Genomic DNA, 17,955 nt, shown 5'->3' with positions numbered 1-17,955 from the left:
CATGTTAAAAAAACAGAAATAAACACTTTTCAAAAACAAGCTCCAAATCATGTTAAAATACAGAAATAAGCACTTTTCAAAAACAAGCTCCAAATCATGTTGAAATACAGAAATAAACACTTTTCCATAAACAAGCTCTAAATCATGTTTGATATACTCTGTAAGTTAATTTTATTTCAGTACTGTTTAATCAGGATGATAGGAACACTGTGGACAGTTTTCAGCAAGTTGCAACATTGAAATACAGAAATAAACACTTTTCCAAAAACAAGCTCTAAATCATGTTGAAATACAGAAAAAACACTTTTCAAAAACAAGCTCCAAATCATGTTGAAATACAGAAATAAACACTTTTCCATAAACAAGCTCTAAATCATGTTTGATGCACTCTGTAAGTTAATTTTATTTCTGTACTGTTTAATCAGGATGATAGGAACACTGTGGACAGTTTTCAGCAAGTTGCAACATTGAAATACAGAAATAAACACTTTTCCAAAAACAAGCTCTAAATCATGTTGAAATACAGAAAAAACACTTTTCAAAAACAAGCTCCAAATCATGTTGAAATACAGAAATAAGCACTTTTCAAATACAAGCTCCAAATCATGTTGAAATACAGAAATAAACACTTTTCCATAAACAAGCTCTAAATCATGTTTGATGCACTCTGTAAGTTAATTTTATTTCAGTACTGTTTAATCAGGATGATAGGAACACTGTGGACAGTTTTCAGCAAGTTGCAACATTGAAATACAGAAATAAACACTTTTCCAAAAACAAGCTCTAAATCATGTTGAAATACAGAAAAAACACTTTTCAAAAACAAGCTCCAAATCATGTTGAAATACAGAAATAAGCACTTTTCAAATACAAGCTCCAAATCATGTTGAAATACAGAAATAAACACTTTTCCATAAACAAGCTCTAAATCATGTTTGATGCACTCTGTAAGTGAATTTTATTTCAGTACTGTTTAATCAGGATGATAGGAACACTGTGGACAGTTTTCAGCAAGTTGCAACATTGGAATACAGAAATAAACACTTTTCAAAAACAAGCTCCAAATCATGTTAAAATACAGAAATAAGCACTTTTCAAAAACACATCTCCAAATCATGTTGAAATACAGAAATAAACACTTTTCCATAAACAAGCTCTAAATCATGTTTGATGCACTCTGTAAGTTAATTTTATTTCAGTACTGTTTAATCAGGATGATAGGAACACTGTGGACAGTTTTCAGCAAGTTGCAACATTGAAATACAGAAATAAACACTTTTCGAAAAACAAGCTCTAAATCATGTTGAAATACAGAAAAAACACTTTTCAAAAACAAGCTCCAAATCATGTTGAAATACAGAAAAAAGCACTTTTCAAATACAAGCTCCAAATCATGTTGAAATACAGAAATAAACACTTTTCCATAAACAAGCTCTAAATCATGTTTGATGCACTCTGTAAGTTAATTTTATTTCAGTACTGTTTAATCAGGATGATAGTAACACTGTGGACAGTTTTCAGCAAGTTGCAACATTGAAATACAGAAATAAACACTTTTCCAAAAACAAGCTCTAAATCATGTTGAAATACAGAAAAAACACTTTTCAAAAACAAGCTCCAAATCATGTTGAAATACAGAAATAAGCACTTTTCAAATACAAGCTCCAAATCATGTTGAAATACAGAAATAAACACTTTTCCATAAACAAGCTCTAAATCATGTTTGATGCACTCTGTAAGTGAATTTTATTTCAGTACTGTTTAATCAGGATGATAGGAACACTGTGGACAGTTTTCAGCAAGTTGCAACATTGAAATACAGAAATAAACACTTTTCCAAAAACAAGCTCTAAATCATGTTGAAATACAGAAAAAACACTTTTCAAAAACAAGCTCCAAATCATGTTGAAATACAGAAATAAGCACTTTTCAAAAACAAGCTCCAAATCATGTTGAAATACAGAAATAAACACTTTTCCATAAACAAGCTCTAAATCATGTTTGATGCACTCTGTAAGTTAATTTTATTTCAGTACTGTTTAATCAGGATGATAGGAACACTGTGGACAGTTTTCAGCAAGTTGCAACATTGGAATACAGAAATAAACACTTTTCCAAAAACAAGCTCCAAATCATGTTAAAATACAGAAATAAGCACTTTTCAAAAACACATCTCCAAATCATGTTGAAATACAGAAATAAACACTTTTCCATAAACAAGCTCTAAATCATGTTTGATGCACTCTGTAAGTTAATTTTATTTCAGTACTGTTTAATCAGGATGATAGGAACACTGTGGACAGTTTTCAGCAAGTTGCAACATTGAAATACAGAAATAAACACTTTTCGAAAAACAAGCTCTAAATCATGTTGAAATACAGAAAAAACACTTTTCAAAAACAAGCTCCAAATCATGTTGAAATACAGAAAAAAGCACTTTTCAAATACAAGCTCCAAATCATGTTGAAATACAGAAATAAACACTTTTCCATAAACAAGCTCTAAATCATGTTTGATGCACTCTGTAAGTTAATTTTATTTCAGTACTGTTTAATAATCAGGATGATAGTAACACTGTGGACAGTTTTCAGCAAGTTGCAACATTGGAATACAGAAATAAACAATTTTCCAAAAACAAGCTCTAAATCATGTTGAAAAACAGAAATAAACACTTTTCAAAAACAAGCTCCAAATCCTGTTAAAATACAGAAATAAGCACTTTTCAAAAACAAGCTCCAAATCATGTTGAAATACAGAAATAAGCACTTTTCAAATACAAGCTCCAAATCATGTTGAAATACAGAAATAAACACTTTTCCATAAACAAGCTCTAAATCATGTTTGATGCACTCTGTAAGTGAATTTTATTTCAGTACTGTTTAATCAGGATGATAGGAACACTGTGGACAGTTTTCAGCAAGTTGCAACATTGAAATACAGAAATAAACACTTTTCCAAAAACAAGCTCTAAATCATGTTGAAATACAGAAAAAACACTTTTCAAAAACAAGCTCCAAATCATGTTGAAATACAGAAATAAGCACTTTTCAAAAACAAGCTCCAAATCATGTTGAAATACAGAAATAAACACTTTTCCATAAACAAGCTCTAAATCATGTTTGATGCACTCTGTAAGTTAATTTTATTTCAGTACTGTTTAATCAGGATGATAGGAACACTGTGGACAGTTTTCAGCAAGTTGCAACATTGGAATACAGAAATAAACACTTTTCCAAAAACAAGCTCCAAATCATGTTAAAATACAGAAATAAGCACTTTTCAAAAACACATCTCCAAATCATGTTGAAATACAGAAATAAACACTTTTCCATAAACAAGCTCTAAATCATGTTTGATGCACTCTGTAAGTTAATTTTATTTCAGTACTGTTTAATCAGGATGATAGGAACACTGTGGACAGTTTTCAGCAAGTTGCAACATTGAAATACAGAAATAAACACTTTTCGAAAAACAAGCTCTAAATCATGTTGAAATACAGAAAAAACACTTTTCAAAAACAAGCTCCAAATCATGTTGAAATACAGAAAAAAGCACTTTTCAAATACAAGCTCCAAATCATGTTGAAATACAGAAATAAACACTTTTCCATAAACAAGCTCTAAATCATGTTTGATGCACTCTGTAAGTTAATTTTATTTCAGTACTGTTTAATAATCAGGATGATAGTAACACTGTGGACAGTTTTCAGCAAGTTGCAACATTGGAATACAGAAATAAACAATTTTCCAAAAACAAGCTCTAAATCATGTTGAAAAACAGAAATAAACACTTTTCAAAAACAAGCTCCAAATCCTGTTAAAATACAGAAATAAGCACTTTTCAAAAACAAGCTCCAAATCATGTTGAAATACAGAAATAAACACTTTTCCATAAACAAGCTCTAAATCATGTTTGATGCACTCTGTAAGTTAATTTTATTTCAGTACTGTTTAATCAGGATGATAGGAACACTGTGGACAGTTTTCAGCAAGTTGCAACATTGAAATACAGAAATAAACACTTTTCCAAAAACAAGCTCTAAATCATGTTAAAAAAACAGAAATAAACACTTTTCAAAAACAAGCTCCAAATCATGTTAAAATACAGAAATAAGCACTTTTCAAAAACAAGCTCCAAATCATGTTGAAATACAGAAATAAACACTTTTCCATAAACAAGCTCTAAATCATGTTTGATATACTCTGTACGTTAATTTTATTTCAGGACTGTTTAATCATGATGATAGGAACACTGTGGACAGTTTTCAGCAAGTTGCAACATTGAAATACAGAAATAAACACTTTTCCAAAAACAAGCTCTAAATCATGTTGAAATACAGAAAAAACACTTTTCAAAAACAAGCTCCAAATCATGTTGAAATACAGAAATAAACACTTTTCAAATACAAGCTCCAAATCATGTTGAAATACAGAAATAAACACTTTTCCATAAACAAGCTCTAAATCATGTTTGATGCACTCTGTAAGTTAATTTTATTTCAGTACTGTTTAATCAGGATGGTAGGAACACTGTGGACAGTTTTCAGCAAGTTGCAACATTGAAATACAGAAATAAACACTTTTCCAAAAACAAGCTCTAAATCATGTTGAAAAACAGAAATAAACACTTTTCAAAAACAAGCTCCAAATCCTGTTAAAATACAGAAATAAGCACTTTTCAAAAACAAGCTCCAAATCATGTTGAAATACAGAAATAAACACTTTTCCATAAACAAGCTCAACATCATGTTTGATGCACTCTGTAAGTTAATTTTATTTCAGTACTGTTTAATCAGGATGATAGGAACACTATGGACAGTATTCAGCAAGTTGCAACATTGAAATACAGAAATAAACACTTTTCCAAAAACAAGCTCTAAATCATGTTGAAATACAGAAAAAACACTTTTCAAAAACAAGCTCCAAATTGTGTTGAAATACAGAAATAAGCACTTTTCAAATACAAGCTCCAAATCATGTTGAAATACAGAAATAAACACTTTTCCATAAACAAGCTCTAAATCATGTTTGATGCACTCTGTAAGTTAATTTTATTTCAGTACTGTTTAATCAGGATGATAGGAACACTGTGGACAGTTTTCAGCAAGTTGCAACATTGGAATACAGAAATAAACACTTTTCCAAAAACAAGCTCCAAATCATGTTAAAATACAGAAATAAGCACTTTTCAAAAACACATCTCCAAATCATGTTGAAATACAGAAATAAACACTTTTCCATAAACAAGCTCTAAATCATGTTTGATGCACTCTGTAAGTTAATTTTATTTCAGTACTGTTTAATAATCAGGATGATAGTAACACTGTGGACAGTTTTCAGCAAGTTGCAACATTGGAATACAGAAATAAACAATTTTCCAAAAACAAGCTCTAAATCATGTTGAAAAACAGAAATAAACACTTTTCAAAAACAAGCTCCAAATCCTGTTAAAATACAGAAATAAGCACTTTTCAAAAACAAGCTCCAAATCATGTTGAAATACAGAAATAAACACTTTTCAAATACAAGCTCCAAATCATGTTGAAATACAGAAATAAACACTTTTCCATAAACAAGCTCTAAATCATGTTTGATGCACTCTGTAAGTTAATTTTATTTCAGTACTGTTTAATCAGGATGGTAGGAACACTGTGGACAGTTTTCAGCAAGTTGCAACATTGAAATACAGAAATAAACACTTTTCGAAAAACAAGCTCTAAATCATGTTGAAATACAGAAAAAACACTTTTCAAAAACAAGCTCCAAATCATGTTGAAATACAGAAATAAGCACTTTTCAAAAACACATCTCCAAATCATGTTGAAATACAGAAATAAACACTTTTCCATAAACAAGCTCTAAATCATGTTTGATGCACTCTGTAAGTTAATTTTATTTCAGTACTGTTTAATCAGGATGATAGGAACACTGCGGACAGTTTTCAGCAAGTTGCAACATTGAAATACAGAAATAAAAACTTTTCGAAAAACAAGCTCTAAATCATGTTGAAATACAGAAAAAACACTTTTCAAAAACAAGCTCCAAATCATGTTGAAATACAGAAAAAAGCACTTTTCAAATACAAGCTCCAAATCATGTTGAAATACAGAAATAAACACTTTTCCATAAACAAGCTCTAAATCATGTTTGATGCACTCTGTAAGTTAATTTTATTTCAGTACTGTTTAATAATCAGGATGATAGTAACACTGTGGACAGTTTTCAGCAAGTTGCAACATTGGAATACAGAAATAAACAATTTTCCAAAAACAAGCTCTAAATCATGTTGAAAAACAGAAATAAACACTTTTCAAAAACAAGCTCCAAATCCTGTTAAAATACAGAAATAAGCACTTTTCAAAAACAAGCTCCAAATCATGTTGAAATACAGAAATAAACACTTTTCCATAAACAAGCTCTAAATCATGTTTGATGCACTCTGTAAGTTAATTTTATTTCAGTACTGTTTAATCAGGATGATAGGAACACTGTGGACAGTTTTCAGCAAGTTGCAACATTGAAATACAGAAATAAACACTTTTCCAAAAACAAGCTCTAAATCATGTTAAAAAAACAGAAATAAACACTTTTCAAAAACAAGCTCCAAATCATGTTAAAATACAGAAATAAGCACTTTTCAAAAACAAGCTCCAAATCATGTTGAAATACAGAAATAAACACTTTTCCATAAACAAGCTCTAAATCATGTTTGATATACTCTGTAAGTTAATTTTATTTCAGGACTGTTTAATCATGATGATAGGAACACTGTGGACAGTTTTCAGCAAGTTGCAACATTGAAATACAGAAATAAACACTTTTCCAAAAACAAGCTCTAAATCATGTTGAAATACAGAAAAAACACTTTTCAAAAACAAGCTCCAAATCATGTTGAAATACAGAAATAAGCACTTTTCAAATACAAGCTCCAAATCATGTTGAAATACAGAAATAAACACTTTTCCATAAACAAGCTCTAAATCATGTTTGATGCACTCTGTAAGTTAATTTTATTTCAGTACTGTTTAATCAGGATGGTAGGAACACTGTGGACAGTTTTCAGCAAGTTGCAACATTGAAATACAGAAATAAACACTTTTCCAAAAACAAGCTCTAAATCATGTTGAAAAACAGAAATAAACACTTTTCAAAAACAAGCTCCAAATCCTGTTAAAATACAGAAATAAGCACTTTTCAAAAACAAGCTCCAAATCATGTTGAAATACAGAAATAAACACTTTTCCATAAACAAGCTCAACATCATGTTTGATGCACTCTGTAAGTTAATTTTATTTCAGTACTGTTTAATCAGGATGATAGGAACACTGTGGACAGTATTCAGCAAGTTGCAACATTGAAATACAGAAATAAACACTTTTCCAAAAACAAGCTCTAAATCATGTTGAAATACAGAAAAAACACTTTTCAAAAACAAGCTCCAAATCATGTTGAAATACAGAAATAAGCACTTTTCAAAAACAAGCTCCAAATCATGTTGAAATACAGAAATAAACACTTTTCCATAAACAAGCTCTAAATCATGTTTGATGCACTCTGTAAGTTAATTTTATTTCAGTACTGTTTAATCAGGATGATAGGAACACTGTGGACAGTTTTCAGCAAGTTGCAACATTGGATTACAGAAATAAACACTTTTCCAAAAACAAGCTCCAAATCATGTTAAAATACAGAAATAAGCACTTTTCAAAAACACATCTCTAAATCATGTTGAAATACAGAAAAAACACTTTTCAAAAACAAGCTCCAAATCATGTTGAAATACAGAAAAAAGCACTTTTCAAATACAAGCTCCAAATCATGTTGAAATACAGAAATAAACACTTTTCCATAAACAAGCTCTAAATCATGTTTGATGCACTCTGTAAGTTAATTTTATTTCAGTACTGTTTAATCAGGATGGTAGGAACACTGTGGACAGTTTTCAGCAAGTTGCAACATTGAAATACAGAAATAAACACTTTTCCAAAAACAAGCTCTAAATCATGTTGAAAAACAGAAATAAACACTTTTCAAAAACAAGCTCCAAATCCTGTTAAAATACAGAAATAAGCACTTTTCAAAAACAAGCTCCAAATCATGTTGAAATACAGAAATAAACACTTTTCCATAAACAAGCTCAACATCATGTTTGATGCACTCTGTAAGTTAATTTTATTTCAGTACTGTTTAATCAGGATGATAGGAACACTGTGGACAGTATTCAGCAAGTTGCAACATTGAAATACAGAAATAAACACTTTTCCAAAAACAAGCTCTAAATCATGTTGAAATACAGAAAAAACACTTTTCAAAAACAAGCTCCAAATTGTGTTGAAATACAGAAATAAGCACTTTTCAAATACAAGCTCCAAATCATGTTGAAATACAGAAATAAACACTTTTCCATAAACAAGCTCTAAATCATGTTTGATGCACTCTGTAAGTTAATTTTATTTCAGTACTGTTTAATCAGGATGATAGGAACACTGTGGACAGTTTTCAGCAAGTTGCAACATTGAAATACAGAAATAAACACTTTTCCAAAAACAAGCTCTAAATCATGTTGAAATACAGAAAAAACCCTTTTCAAAAACAAGCTCCAAATCATGTTGAAATACAGAAATAAGCACTTTTCAAAAACAAGCTCCAAATCATGTTGAAATACAGAAATAAACACTTTTCCATAAACAAGCTCTAAATCATGTTTGATGCACTCTGTAAGTTAATTTTATTTCAGTACTGTTTAATTAGGATGATAGGAACACTGTGGACAGTTTTCAGCAAGTTGCAACATTGGAATACAGAAATAAACACTTTTCCAAAAACAAGCTCCAAATCATGTTAAAATACAGAAATAAGCACTTTTCAAAAACACATCTCCAAATCATGTTGAAATACAGAAATAAACACTTTTCCATAAACAAGCTCTAAATCATGTTTGATGCACTCTGTAAGTTAATTTTATTTCAGTACTGTTTAATCAGGATGATAGGAACACTGTGGACAGTTTTCAGCAAGTTGCAACATTGAAATACAGAAATAAACACTTTTCCAAAAACAAGCTCTAAATCATGTTGAAATACAGAAAAAACACTTTTCAAAAACAAGCTCCAAATCATGTTGAAATACAGAAAAAAGCACTTTTCAAATACAAGCTCCAAATCATGTTGAAATACAGAAATAAACACTTTTCCATAAACAAGCTCTAAATCATGTTTGATGCACTCTGTAAGTTAATTTTATTTCAGTACTGTTTAATAATCAGGATGATAGTAACACTGTGGACAGTTTTCAGCAAGTTGCAACATTGGAATACAGAAATAAACAATTTTCCAAAAACAAGCTCTAAATCATGTTGAAAAACAGAAATAAACACTTTTCAAAAACAAGCTCCAAATCCTGTTAAAATACAGAAATAAGCACTTTTCAAAAACAAGCTCCAAATCATGTTGAAATACAGAAATAAACACTTTTCAAATACAAGCTCCAAATCATGTTGAAATACAGAAATAAACACTTTTCCATAAACAAGCTCTAAATCATGTTTGATGCACTCTGTAAGTTAATTTTATTTCAGTACTGTTTAATCAGGATGGTAGGAACACTGTGGACAGTTTTCAGCAAGTTGCAACATTGAAATACAGAAATAAACACTTTTCGAAAAACAAGCTCTAAATCATGTTGAAATACAGAAAAAACACTTTTCAAAAACAAGCTCCAAATCATGTTGAAATACAGAAAAAAGCACTTTTCAAATACAAGCTCCAAATCATGTTGAAATACAGAAATAAACACTTTTCCATAAACAAGCTCTAAATCATGTTTGATGCACTCTGTAAGTTAATTTTATTTCAGTACTGTTTAATCAGGATGATAGTAACACTGTGGACAGTTTTCAGCAAGTTGCAACATTGAAATACAGAAATAAACACTTTTCCAAAAACAAGCTCTAAATCATGTTGAAATACAGAAAAAACACTTTTCAAAAACAAGCTCCAAATCATGTTGAAATACAGAAATAAGCACTTTTCAAATACAAGCTCCAAATCATGTTGAAATACAGAAATAAACACTTTTCCATAAACAAGCTCTAAATCATGTTTGATGCACTCTGTAAGTTAATTTTATTTCAGTACTGTTTAATCAGGATGATAGGAACACTGTGGACAGTTTTCAGCAAGTTGCAACATTGGAATACAGAAATAAACACTTTTCCAAAAACAAGCTCCAAATCATGTTAAAATACAGAAATAAGCACTTTTCAAAAACACATCTCCAAATCATGTTGAAATACAGAAATAAACACTTTTCCATAAACAAGCTCTAAATCATGTTTGATGCACTCTGTAAGTTAATTTTATTTCAGTACTGTTTAATCAGGATGATAGGAACACTGTGGACAGTTTTCAGCAAGTTGCAACATTGAAATACAGAAATAAACACTTTTCGAAAAACAAGCTCTAAATCATGTTGAAATACAGAAAAAACACTTTTCAAAAACAAGCTCCAAATCATGTTGAAATACAGAAAAAAGCACTTTTCAAATACAAGCTCCAAATCATGTTGAAATACAGAAATAAACACTTTTCAAAAACAAGCTCCAAATCCTGTTAAAATACAGAAATAAGCACTTTTCAAAAACAAGCTCCAAATCATGTTGAAATACAGAAATAAACACTTTTCCATAAACAAGCTCAACATCATGTTTGATGCACTCTGTAAGTTAATTTTATTTCAGTACTGTTTAATCAGGATGATAGGAACACTGTGGACAGTATTCAGCAAGTTGCAACATTGAAATACAGAAATAAACACTTTTCCAAAAACAAGCTCTAAATCATGTTGAAATACAGAAAAAACAATTTTCAAAAACAAGCTCCAAATCATGTTGAAATACAGAAATAAGCACTTTTCAAATACAAGCTCCAAATCATGTTGAAATACAGAAATAAACACTTTTCCATAAACAAGCTCTAAATCATGTTTGATGCACTCTGTAAGTTAATTTTATTTCAGTACTGTTTAATCAGGATGATAGGAACACTGTGGACAGTTTTCAGCAAGTTGCAACATTGAAATACAGAAATAAACACTTTTCGAAAAACAAGCTCTAAATCATGTTGAAATACAGAAAAAACACTTTTCAAAAACAAGCTCCAAATCATGTTGAAATACAGAAAAAAGCACTTTTCAAATACAAGCTCCAAATCATGTTGAAATACAGAAATAAACACTTTTCAAAAACAAGCTCCAAATCCTGTTAAAATACAGAAATAAGCACTTTTCAAAAACAAGCTCCAAATCATGTTGAAATACAGAAATAAACACTTTTCCATAAACAAGCTCAACATCATGTTTGATGCACTCTGTAAGTTAATTTTATTTCAGTACTGTTTAATCAGGATGATAGGAACACTGTGGACAGTATTCAGCAAGTTGCAACATTGAAATACAGAAATAAACACTTTTCCAAAAACAAGCTCTAAATCATGTTGAAATACAGAAAAAACACTTTTCAAAAACAAGCTCCAAATCATGTTGAAATACAGAAATAAGCACTTTTCAAATACAAGCTCCAAATCATGTTGAAATACAGAAATAAACACTTTTCCATAAACAAGCTCTAAATCATGTTTGATGCACTCTGTAAGTTAATTTTATTTCAGTACTGTTTAATCAGGATGATAGGAACACTGTGGACAGTTTTCAGCAAGTTGCAACATTGAAATACAGAAATAAACACTTTTCCAAAAACAAGCTCTAAATCATGTTGAAATACAGAAAAAACACTTTTCAAAAACAAGCTCCAAATCATGTTGAAATACAGAAATAAGCACTTTTCAAAAACAAGCTCCAAATCATGTTGAAATACAGAAATAAACACTTTTCCATAAACAAGCTCTAAATCATGTTTGATGCACTCTGTAAGTTAATTTTATTTCAGTACTGTTTAATCAGGATGATAGGAACACTGTGGACAGTTTTCAGCAAGTTGCAACATTGGAATACAGAAATAAACACTTTTCCAAAAACAAGCTCCAAATCATGTTAAAATACAGAAATAAGCACTTTTCAAAAACACATCTCCAAATCATGTTGAAATACAGAAATAAACACTTTTCCATAAACAAGCTCTAAATCATGTTTGATGCACTCTGTAAGTTAATTTTATTTCAGTACTGTTTAATCAGGATGATAGGAACACTGTGGACAGTTTTCAGCAAGTTGCAACATTGAAATACAGAAATAAACACTTTTCGAAAAACAAGCTCTAAATCATGTTGAAATACAGAAAAAACACTTTTCAAAAACAAGCTCCAAATCATGTTGAAATACAGAAAAAAGCACTTTTCAAATACAAGCTCCAAATCATGTTGAAATACAGAAATAAACACTTTTCCATAAACAAGCTCTAAATCATGTTTGATGCACTCTGTAAGTTAATTTTATTTCAGTACTGTTTAATAATCAGGATGATAGTAACACTGTGGACAGTTTTCAGCAAGTTGCAACATTGGAATACAGAAATAAACAATTTTCCAAAAACAAGCTCTAAATCATGTTGAAAAACAGAAATAAACACTTTTCAAAAACAAGCTCCAAATCCTGTTAAAATACAGAAATAAGCACTTTTCAAAAACAAGCTCCAAATCATGTTGAAATACAGAAATAAACACTTTTCAAATACAAGCTCCAAATCATGTTGAAATACAGAAATAAACACTTTTCCATAAACAAGCTCTAAATCATGTTTGATGCACTCTGTAAGTTAATTTTATTTCAGTACTGTTTAATCAGGATGGTAGGAACACTGTGGACAGTTTTCAGCAAGTTGCAACATTGAAATACAGAAATAAACACTTTTCGAAAAACAAGCTCTAAATCATGTTGAAATACAGAAAAAACACTTTTCAAAAACAAGCTCCAAATCATGTTGAAATACAGAAAAAAGCACTTTTCAAATACAAGCTCCAAATCATGTTGAAATACAGAAATAAACACTTTTCCATAAACAAGCTCTAAATCATGTTTGATGCACTCTGTAAGTTAATTTTATTTCAGTACTGTTTAATCAGGATGATAGTAACACTGTGGACAGTTTTCAGCAAGTTGCAACATTGAAATACAGAAATAAACACTTTTCCAAAAACAAGCTCTAAATCATGTTGAAATACAGAAAAAACACTTTTCAAAAACAAGCTCCAAATCATGTTGAAATACAGAAATAAGCACTTTTCAAATACAAGCTCCAAATCATGTTGAAATACAGAAATAAACACTTTTCCATAAACAAGCTCTAAATCATGTTTGATGCACTCTGTAAGTTAATTTTATTTCAGTACTGTTTAATCAGGATGATAGGAACACTGTGGACAGTTTTCAGCAAGTTGCAACATTGGAATACAGAAATAAACACTTTTCCAAAAACAAGCTCTAAATCATGTTAAAATACAGAAATAAGCACTTTTCAAAAACACATCTCCAAATCATGTTGAAATACAGAAATAAACACTTTTCCATAAACAAGCTCTAAATCATGTTTGATGCACTCTGTAAGTTAATTTTATTTCTGTACTGTTTAATCAGGATGATAGGAACACTGTGGACAGTTTTCAGCAAGTTGCAACATTGAAATACAGAAATAAACACTTTTCGAAAAACAAGCTCTAAATCATGTTGAAATACAGAAAAAACACTTTTCAAAAACAAGCTCCAAATCATGTTGAAATACAGAAAAAAGCACTTTTCAAATACAAGCTCCAAATCATGTTGAAATACAGAAATAAACACTTTTCAAAAACAAGCTCCAAATCCTGTTAAAATACAGAAATAAGCACTTTTCAAAAACAAGCTCCAAATCATGTTGAAATACAGAAATAAACACTTTTCCATAAACAAGCTCAACATCATGTTTGATGCACTCTGTAAGTTAATTTTATTTCAGTACTGTTTAATCAGGATGATAGGAACACTGTGGACAGTATTCAGCAAGTTGCAACATTGAAATACAGAAATAAACACTTTTCCAAAAACAAGCTCTAAATCATGTTGAAATACAGAAAAAACACTTTTCAAAAACAAGCTCCAAATCATGTTGAAATACAGAAATAAACACTTTTCCATAAACAAGCTCTAAATCATGTTTGATGCACTCTGTAAGTTAATTTTATTTCAGTACTGTTTAATCAGGATGATAGGAACACTGTGGACAGTTTTCAGCAAGTTGCAACATTGAAATACAGAAATAAACACTTTTCCAAAAACAAGCTCTAAATCATGTTGAAATACAGAAAAAACACTTTTCAAAAACAAGCTCCAAATCATGTTGAAATACAGAAATAAGCACTTTTCAAAAACAAGCTCCAAATCATGTTGAAATACAGAAATAAACACTTTTCCATAAACAAGCTCTAAATCATGTTTGATGCACTCTGTAAGTTAATTTTATTTCAGTACTGTTTAATCAGGATGATAGGAACACTGTGGACAGTTTTCAGCAAGTTGCAACATTGGAATACAGAAATAAACACTTTTCCAAAAACAAGCTCCAAATCATGTTAAAATACAGAAATAAGCACTTTTCAAAAACACATCTCCAAATCATGTTGAAATACAGAAATAAACACTTTTCCATAAACAAGCTCTAAATCATGTTTGATGCACTCTGTAAGTTAATTTTATTTCAGTACTGTTTAATCAGGATGATAGGAACACTGTGGACAGTTTTCAGCAAGTTGCAACATTGAAATACAGAAATAAACACTTTTCGAAAAACAAGCTCTAAATCATGTTGAAATACAGAAAAAACACTTTTCAAAAACAAGCTCCAAATCATGTTGAAATACAGAAAAAAGCACTTTTCAAATACAAGCTCCAAATCATGTTGAAATACAGAAATAAACACTTTTCCATAAACAAGCTCTAAATCATGTTTGATGCACTCTGTAAGTTAATTTTATTTCAGTACTGTTTAATAATCAGGATGATAGTAACACTGTGGACAGTTTTCAGCAAGTTGCAACATTGGAATACAGAAATAAACAATTTTCCAAAAACAAGCTCTAAATCATGTTGAAAAACAGAAATAAACACTTTTCAAAAACAAGCTCCAAATCCTGTTAAAATACAGAAATAAGCACTTTTCAAAAACAAGCTCCAAATCATGTTGAAATACAGAAATAAACACTTTTCAAATACAAGCTCCAAATCATGTTGAAATACAGAAAAAAGCACTTTTCAAATACAAGCTCCAAATCATGTTGAAATACAGAAATAAACACTTTTCAAAAACAAGCTCCAAATCCTGTTAAAATACAGAAATAAGCACTTTTCAAAAACAAGCTCCAAATCATGTTGAAATACAGAAATAAACACTTTTCCATAAACAAGCTCAACATCATGTTTTATGCACTCTGTAAGTTAATTTTATTTCAGTACTGTTTAATCAGGATGATAGGAACACTGTGGACAGTATTCAGCAAGTTGCAACATTGAAATACAGAAATAAACACTTTTCCAAAAACAAGCTCTAAATCATGTTGAAATACAGAAAAAACACTTTTCAAAAACAAGCTCCAAATCATGTTGAAATACAGAAATAAGCACTTTTCAAATACAAGCTCCAAATCATGTTGAAATACAGAAATAAACACTTTTCCATAAACAAGCTCTAAATCATGTTTGATGCACTCTGTAAGTTAATTTTATTTCAGTACTGTTTAATCAGGATGATAGGAACACTGTGGACAGTTTTCAGCAAGTTGCAACATTGAAATACAGAAATAAACACTTTTCGAAAAACAAGCTCTAAATCATGTTGAAATACAGAAAAAACACTTTTCAAAAACAAGCTCCAAATCATGTTGAAATACAGAAAAAAGCACTTTTCAAATACAAGCTCCAAATCATGTTGAAATACAGAAATAAACACTTTTCCATAAACAAGCTCTAAATCATGTTTGATGCACTCTGTAAGTTAATTTTATTTCAGTACTGTTTAATCAGGATGGTAGGAACACTGTGGACAGTTTTCAGCAAGTTGCAACATTGAAATACAGAAAAAACACTTTTCAAAAACAAGCTCCAAATCATGTTGAAATACAGAAAAAAGCACTTTTCAAATACAAGCTCCAAATCATGTTGAAATACAGAAATAAACACTTTTCCATAAACAAGCTCTAAATCATGTTTGATGCACTCTGTAAGTTAATTTTATTTCAGTACTGTTTAATCAGGATGATAGTAACACTGTGGACAGTTTTCAGCAAGTTGCAACATTGAAATACAGAAATAAACACTTTTCCAAAAACAAGCTCTAAATCATGTTGAAATACAGAAAAAACACTTTTCAAAAACAAGCTCCAAATCATGTTGAAATACAGAAATAAGCACTTTTCAAATACAAGCTCCAAATCATGTTGAAATACAGAAATAAACACTTTTCCATAAACAAGCTCTAAATCATGTTTGATGCACTCTGTAAGTGAATTTTATTTCAGTACTGTTTAATCAGGATGATAGGAACACTGTGGACAGTTTTCAGCAAGTTGCAACATTGAAATACAGAAATAAACACTTTTCCAAAAACAAGCTCTAAATCATGTTGAAATACAGAAAAAACACTTTTCAAAAACAAGCTCCAAATCATGTTGAAATACAGAAATAAGCACTTTTCAAAAACAAGCTCCAAATCATGTTGAAATACAGAAATAAACACTTTTCCATAAACAAGCTCTAAATCATGTTTGATGCACTCTGTAAGTTAATTTTATTTCAGTACTGTTTAATCAGGATGATAGGAACACTGTGGACAGTTTTCAGCAAGTTGCAACATTGGAATACAGAAATAAACACTTTTCCAAAAACAAGCTCCAAATCATGTTAAAATACAGAAATAAGCACTTTTCAAAAACACATCTCCAAATCATGTTGAAATACAGAAATAAACACTTTTCCATAAACAAGCTCTAAATCATGTTTGATGCACTCTGTAAGTTAATTTTATTTCAGTACTGTTTAATCAGGATGATAGGAACACTGTGGACAGTTTTCAGCAAGTTGCAACATTGAAATACAGAAATAAACACTTTTCGAAAAACAAGCTCTAAATCATGTTGAAATACAGAAAAAACACTTTTCAAAAACAAGCTCCAAATCATGTTGAAATACAGAAAAAAGCACTTTTCAAATACAAGCTCCAAATCATGTTGAAATACAGAAATAAACACTTTTCAAAAACAAGCTCCAAATCCTGTTAAAATACAGAAATAAGCACTTTTCAAAAACAAGCTCCAAATCATGTTGAAATACAGAAATAAACACTTTTCCATAAACAAGCTCAACATCATGTTTGATGCACTCTGTAAGTTAATTTTATTTCAGTACTGTTTAATCAGGATGATAGGAACACTGTGGACAGTATTCAGCAAGTTGCAACATTGAAATACAGAAATAAACACTTTTCCAAAAACAAGCTCTAAATCATGTTGAAATACAGAAAAAACACTTTTCAAAAACAAGCTCCAAATCATGTTGAAATACAGAAATAAGCACTTTTCAAAAACAAGCTCCAAATCATGTTGAAATACAGAAATAAACACTTTTCCATAAACAAGCTCTAAATCATGTTTGATGCACTCTGTAAGTTAATTTTATTTCAGTACTGTTTAGATGATAGGAACACTGTGGACAGTTTTCAGCAGGTTGCAACATTGGAATACAGAAATAAACACTTTTCCAAAAACAAGCTCCAAATCATGTTAAAATACAGAAATAAGCACTTTTCAAAAACACATCTCCAAATCATGTTGAAATACAGAAATAAACACTTTTCCATAAACAAGCTCAACATCATGTTTGATGCACTCTGTAAGTTAATTTTATTTCAGTACTGTTTAATCAGGATGATAGGAACACTGTGGACAGTTTTCAGCAAGTTGCAACATTGGAATACAGA

This window comes from Salvelinus fontinalis, unplaced genomic scaffold (assembly GCF_029448725.1).
Source record: "Salvelinus fontinalis isolate EN_2023a unplaced genomic scaffold, ASM2944872v1 scaffold_0179, whole genome shotgun sequence".
NCBI lineage: Eukaryota > Metazoa > Chordata > Actinopteri > Salmoniformes > Salmonidae > Salvelinus > Salvelinus fontinalis.
This window is presented reverse-complemented; position numbering follows the sequence as displayed.